The sequence below is a fragment of the Panthera tigris genome, chromosome A2 (assembly GCF_018350195.1).
Source record: "Panthera tigris isolate Pti1 chromosome A2, P.tigris_Pti1_mat1.1, whole genome shotgun sequence".
In the NCBI taxonomy this organism is placed as follows: domain Eukaryota; kingdom Metazoa; phylum Chordata; class Mammalia; order Carnivora; family Felidae; genus Panthera; species Panthera tigris.
Window position 1 is genome coordinate 161,440,944 of NC_056661.1, and position 7,637 is coordinate 161,448,580.

Below are 7,637 nucleotides of genomic sequence, written 5' to 3' on the forward strand. Positions count from 1 at the left end.
ATTCTCATCTTTGTCTGGTTCTTTTCAAGGATGGAGTTTGAAAGATGGAGTTTTTCTTTTGTTTTGTTTTTTTGTTTTTGTTTTTGTTTTTGTTTTTGTTTTTTTGGAAGACGTGATTGCATGGGTGGTGGCAATGCTGGAAGCTGACGTTTTTGAGATAACAGCTTATTTTCGATGTTGAGGATTTTGAAACCAAGGTGCTCTGTTTTCCCACATACTGACTGCCCTTGGATCGTCTTCGGTGGTGGTCTCCAGAGGGGGAGCACGGCCAGGAAGGGGGCTGGTGTGCATAGACTCGCAGAGAGAGAACCTTGGAGTCAGGTGACATCATCAGTTCTTTTACCTGTGGGGGGGGGGGGGAGGAGGGACAATGCACTGCGGAGTCCCTAACACGGCAGAGACACGAAGCCCTCTTTGCCCAGGACCGCAGCAGGATGGAGGGACGGTGGGACTCAAGGGGCTGCACCTGCCTGGACCCCTCGGTGATTCTTGCCCCGTGCGGGGGGGGTGGGGGGGGGGCCGCAGAGTGGGGAGGGGGGTGACCGCCCTCGGCCCCTAGCCCGGAAGCCAGACTGAACGGAAGAGAAGTGAAAAAAGAGTCCCTCTCCAGGCCATCTCAGGCTTTCTCAGCTTCCTCAATTGTTTAGGCGGAGCGGGGGAGGGCGGATTTTTCCCTCCCCAGTCACAGTGCTACTCCTCCAGTCCAGCTGCCATCTGGGGCCACAGGGCTGTTGCCACCCCTCCCCACTCCGTCCCCGCGCATCTCTGTGCCCTGGTGGCCACTCAGTCCCCTCCAGACATCAGGCTTCCCCCCTGCTCAAAACCCTACTCAGGGCTGCCCATCCAGCCGCCTCTCATCTCCAGCCATCCGTCCTCCCATCAATCCGTTAATAAATGTTATTAAGCACCTCATCCGCTTGGTGGACGGCGGGGGGGGGGGGGAGTGGGGGGGGGTTACACCAGAGCTCCTTCCTGCCAGGAAAGCACCTCTAAGAGAAGGAGAGTGGAAGGGGGTCCCCTGCATCCCCCTTGGGGAGCCCTGCGTCCTGCAACACTCCAGCTAGTGGTCAGAGAGAGCGCAGGGAGAGGAAAGGTGGAGCCACCTCTGGGGGAAGTGCAAAGTGATCTGAAACTCACTGTGGTTTACCCAGAGTAACAGTAATGTCATCCCTCCTTCCCCCACTGGAAGGGCTGGAGACCGCGCTGATGTGGGAGCAGAAGCAGGTGCATTTGTAGGAAACCGCCAGTGAGAGGGTAGAGGCCGGTCATCTCCCAGGAATAGAACCCTGCTGCTTATAACTACATTCTGGCTAACGATGAGGTTTAAATAAATTTTTAAACAATAGCCTGTGTTTATCAGAAAAAAAAAAAGTTTTACCTGAGCAGATCACTTTGAGCCATACCCCTGAAATCTTTTTCCCTCGCTTTAGAATGGAAACTGTTTCCACCAAGTTGGGTGGTGTATTCAACAAAAACAAGTGATGGAAAGGAAGATTAAAATCAAAAGACAAGTTTTCAGGGGTGCCTGGGTGGCTCAGTTGATTAAGCATCCAACTCTTGGTTTCTGCTCAGGTCATGATTCCACAATTTGTGGGTTCGAGCCCCACATCAAGTTCTGTGCTGACGGTGCAGAGCCTGCTTGGGATTCTCTCTTCCTCTCTCTCTGTCCCTCCCCCCACTCAAAATAAGTAAATAACCTTTTTTTTAAAAGGCAAGTTTTCAGCCTGTTTTTCAAAGGGCATCCTATGAGTTCCAGGGGAAAAGTAGGGGAGGAAGTTCAAGCATCTTTCCTTGCCCAGCAGCGGGGAGGGCACCCTACATGTGCACCCAGGTATGGGTGCAGCAGGGGCTGTGTGTATATGTGGAAACGCTTTTGCACAAACACAGGAAATAAGCTTGTATCACCAAAGGGCTTTTCATTGCTCTGAGCTCATTCTGTTCAAAATTTTAGGTTCTGAAAAATATAATATCAGTAATATTTTCAGTTTGCTCTTATTGAGGGCTTTAGGGTATATAATCCTTGACCCTAATTATTTAAGAATAAAGATAAGGTTTAGAAAGATCAAATGTCCAGATTGACACAGATGTTACTGGTGGACCTGGGACAAGAGGGACAGGGATAGACAGAGACAGAGGACAGAGATAGAGGGAAATGGGGAGAGACAGAGACAGGGAGAACCCTGTTATCTGGTGGGCCCTGGGATATTTTGCAAGTTCTACAGAGGGTGTCTGAGCAATCTTCCCCTCCCTCCTCTCCTGTGCAGCTCTCTCATTGGCTTCTGGTCTCTTCAAACACACACACACACACACACACACACACACATACGCAGTGAGAGAAGAAAAAACTGGCCGCCACAAATTCTGTCTGGTGAGGGCAGGTGTTAGACCGTGTCCCTGGGAACAGGAAAAGAATAACAGGTGTGTTTCCTCAAAAAGCAATTTTCCAAGTGACCCAGAAGCCCTCGGAGACTCCAGAGGAGAAGAGTTTTCTGTTTTGTTCTGCTTTTAGTAATGGCTGCATTCCTTTCTCCCCACCACAGCTTCACAATGCTTCTGTGCAAAACAAGTTCTCTACCCAAGTTAGTCAGGAGAATGGAGACCCAGAGAAGCCTATCAACCTCTGAGTCACCCCCAAACCAAGCCAGCCGCTGCCTTTCACTGGATCCCAAATGTAGTGGTTCTGGGAGAAATAAAACTTTCAGACTGGATATGCATCTCCCTATCCCTGCCACATACCTCTCTGGGATAAAGATAGTTTCTTATACGTAATTTGGGATGGCAGTGAAGGCTGAGCTCAAGGCCAGCATCTTGCTGAGATGGTCTCTGGCTCTGCCCTCTCTCTTATTTCTCTGCCAAATGCCCTGCACTTGGGTTGCCGGTGCTCTGACCTGAGGGGTAAACAAGGTTTAGTAGGTTTCTTCCCACACAGGTGGATTCGTACATGCACGGAAACCAGGGCGACATCCGGTCCCACCCCACGGTGTGATTGAGGCAAAGCGACAAGCACTGAAGGGGTCAGGGGTGCTCTGGGTCTCTCACGCTGCCCTGGGCAATGCTCCACCTCTCCCTGTGCCCACTGGCCCTGCTGCAGAGCACCTGCGTCCTGGGTAGTTTAAACCCCTTCTGGAGACATCCTTAGGTTGCGTGGGGCAGAGTTCCACTGGTGGCTTGCACGTTTGAGTTCAGACTGCTTCTTGAAGAGCACCTAGAAGCAGGAAAATGAGACACAGGTAACTCTTGGTTCTTGGCTTAGTTTAGAGAGAAGGGCAATCATAATGCAGATAAACACAATTCACATTTTGTGATGAAAGCCATGCGTGACTTACAAAATATTCTCCCATAATAATATTGTAGTCTTCACTTCCCAAATAATAATGGCTATTACACTGAATGGGGTGGGTATCTGCCCTCTTGCTATGGAGGACAGAAAGGCATGTGTCTAATGCATAGAAGATATCATTTTCTTTCACCAGCTAGAAATACCTCTGATATCTCATTTTTGCCAAGATTTAAAAAAAAGAAAAACAAGGCTCCTCCAAAACAAAAATAATTATTATTTTTTAAAGGTTTATTTTTTTTAGAGAAAGAGAGAGAGAGCAGGGGAGGGGAAGAGAGAGAGGGAGACAGAGGATCCAAAGCGGGCTCCACGTTGATAGCAGAGAGCCCCATGTGGGGCTTGGACTCACAAAACACGAGATCATGACCTGAGCCAGAGTCAGATGCTTAACCGACTGAGCCACCCAGGTGCCCCAATAATTATTTTGAATAGAACTTTATCAGCTCTAAACTGCTTTATCACGAATTTTATTTTATTTTTATGACTGAAGCCAACTCATTTAGTTGCCTCAGCATATATTTTGTAAATAGTTAACATGCAAGAAAGGGACCTTGCTCAAAGGTATCAAATGCATGGTTTTCATGGTTGAGGTGAACATGTAAACTACCCAGGCTAATACTCCTCTGTCTCCACCAGAGACAGAAGACTGGATCTCAATCAGCTACTTTCTGTGCCTCAGAGAAAATACAAATTAACCATTGAGGGAAAAAAAGAATCTTGATTCTGTATTTAGGCATTTCCTCAGCTACTCTGTAGACTGAGGTGGGATGGCCTTCTATTTGGGACGGTTTCCTTTTCCTCTACACATTCTCTTCAAAGACTTGGTTGATTTTTTTTCTGTTAAATTATATTTATTTTTCCAGTTGATTCAAGAAAGGCCTTTATTTCTGATTCAAGAAAGCAAAATATCAGCCACTCTCTGTTACACCTGCTAAACAATCCTTTTTTGCCCATTTCTTTTCTGCATTCAGAGTTTATAGCCATTCGGTCTCTTCTTTTCTCTCAACATTAATTCATGGAATTGCAGTGACAGCACTTCAAACACTCCTTTCCTCCTACAGCTACAGAGAAAAACAGCAAATATTTGGTCCTACAAAGAAGTCTGTGAGCTCGTCATTGTTTGAAAATTGTAGCTCTGTCCTGGGCGTCACCTCCAAAAGTCTGGAGAATTATGGTTGTCCTTCTTAATAATAGTTTCCCTATCAGTGAGATGTATACTGAAATCTAGTCATTCCTGAGAGATCTAAATACTTAACAAAATTTCTTGGACAGATCCAAAAGAGATCGCTGATATTTCCCTCTTCTATCACAGGCACGCAGGTAATACAATAAAACAAAATAGAATAATCAGAGTTTGGAAATCTTAATGTGGTTTAAATTCACTGTGTGCTAAGTAAAACAGAACTGTCAATGGTTGTCAAATGTCTTGCAAATACCACCCCCTGCTGTTTGTCATAAGTTAGTTATGGTGCATTTTTAACTAAGTCCAGAAATTACAACAACTGTTTTCTTTACGGTTTCTGTCACTCTTAGAAAGTCCTCCCACCCCCACTTCCTCCCTTTATTTAAAAATATATTACTGGGCACCCAATGGACTAAACACGTGATGGGCATTAAGGAGGGCACTTGTTGGGATGAGCACTGGGTGTTATATGTAAGTGATGAATCACTAAATTCTACTGAAATCATTGTTACACCATATGTTAACTGACTGGGATTTAAATAAAATTTTAAAAATAAAAATAAAAAAAAAGGATCAGGAAAAAAGAATGAATATAAGCTAAAATAAACAAACAAATAAATAAATAAAATAAATAAAATAAAAATATATTACTGGGCACCTGGGTGGCTCAGTCAGTTAAGCGTTCAACTCTTGATTTCAGCTCAGGTCATGATCTCATGGTTCCTGAGATCAAGCCCCCCATTGTGCTCCCCACAGTCAGCTTGGGATTGTGTCTCTCTCTCCCTCTCTCCGTGCCCTTCTCCTGCTCATTGCGCATTTTCTCTCTCTAAATAAATAAATAAATAAACTTTAAAAATATATATATTTTTATAGCATCTTTATATTTATAGCTGCTTTATTCATAATTTCCAAAATGTGGAAAAAACCAAGAGATCTTTCAATAAGTGAATGGGTAAATACACTGTGGTACATCAGATAATGTAATATTGTTCTGTTTTAAAAAGAAACGAGCTATCAAGCTATGAAAAGACGTGGAGGAAACTTAAACGCAGATTACTAAATGAAAGAAGCCAATATGCAAAGACTACATACCATATGCTTCCAACTTTATGACATTCTGGAAAAGGCAAAACTATGGAGACAGTAAAAATCACTTGGTTGCCAGGGTTTGGGGGATTGGATTAATAGGTGGGGCTAGAGGATTTTTAAGGCAGTGAAACTACCCTGTATGATATGATATGGTGATGGTGGATACGTGTCATTATGCATTTGTCAAAACCTATAGAATGTACAACACTAAGAGTAAACCCTCATGTAAACTGTGGACTTTCATTAATAATAATGTATCAACACTGGCTCATCTATTAAAACAAATGTACCACACTAATGATAAGCATATGAATATGTGGGAACACCAGCATTCAGGCCATAGAAAGCATAAATTGCCTCTGTCAGAAAAGAAGAAAGTTCTCAGAAAAGTAATTTTGCATGCACCTTAAGAAACTAGAGGAATGAAAACAAAACAAACCCAAAGCAAGCAAAAACGCCAAAAAAGGGTAAAGATGAGAGCAGAAATCATGAAATTAAAAACAGAAGAAACAATAGAGAAAAATCAATGAACCCAAAAGCTGATTCTTTGAAAAAAGCAATAAATTAATAAAGCTCTAAAAAATATTTGCCAAGGGGAAAAAGGGAGAAGACACAAACTACCAATATCTCCAGTAAAAGAGGAGACATCACTACTGATCCCACCGAAATTAAATAGTCATTAGGGATATACTATGAACACCCCTATACCCATAGATTTGACATCTTAGAAAAAATACACTTTCAACAGTCTTCACTTCTTTGAAAGACACAAACCACCAAAACTCAGTCAAGAAAAAATAGCCTAAATAGTTATATATCTCTCAAAGAAATTAAATCCATACTTTGAAACATTCCGAAAAAGAAAAAGAAAAAGAAACTCCAGGCTCAGATTATTTCACCATCTAATTCTATCAAATACTTAAGGAAAAATAATATCAACTCTACACAACCCTTTCTAGAAGTGGAAAAGAAGGGAATACTCCCCAACTCGTTTAGGAGGCCAGCATTATCTTCATACCAAAATCAAAGAAAAACATTACAAGAAAAGAAAATCCTCATTTATGTCTCATAAACATAGATGCAAAAATCCTAAACAAAATGTTAGCAGGTGAAACCCAGCAATATCTCAAAAGGGTGAAAATGTGTTTCATCACAGAAATGCTAGGCTGAATCAATCAGCATTCAAAAATCAATCAATGCAATTCACCATGTATATAGACTGATGAAGAAAAATCATGTCATCATCTCATTAGATGCAGAAAAGAATTTGACAAAATTCAAGAAACATATTAAAACTCTCTTACACTAAGAAAAGAATTTCTACATTCTGATAAAGGGCATCTACCAAAAATATTATATTATAGTACCATGCTAATATATTAATATATTATAATGTATATATTATATTACATTGCATCGCATTACATTATATATAATAGTGAAACACTGAATGATTTAGCCCTAAGATGGGAAACTCAGCAATTTTGAAATTGTAGAATACTATGGTCCAACCAATTAGCAAATATACTGCAGCTAACAAGAGCCAAGTTTCTCACTGTCAAAGCAAGAAATTACAAATGAACAAAGGAAGAATGCTAGAATAAACCCTCTTGCTGGACTGGAGTCAGAAATACCAATATGAATTAGTGACTGTTATTTTTTAATAGAAAAACAAATATACGTGTGTGTGTGTGTGTATGGCTCAGTAACACAAACATCCCAGGAGCAACAAGAACAGTCAGCACACAGATCTCAGTTTCCAAAACCATTCTCCAGTGAAAAGGAACCAGGACTCCTTAGAGAAGTAGCTGATTCCAGGGCTGGGACAGGGAAAATACAAGATGAGCCTGAAGTGTCTTATAGTGTCAAGAAGTTAAGGAAGTGAGCTATTTTCAGAAAGAGTTGTGTAGTGTAGAGTTGATGTTTTTTCCTTAAATATTTTATAGAACTGAACAGTGAAATAATCTGGGCCTGGAGTTTCCTTTTTTTTGGGAATATTTAAAGTATAGATTTTATTTATTTCCTTGA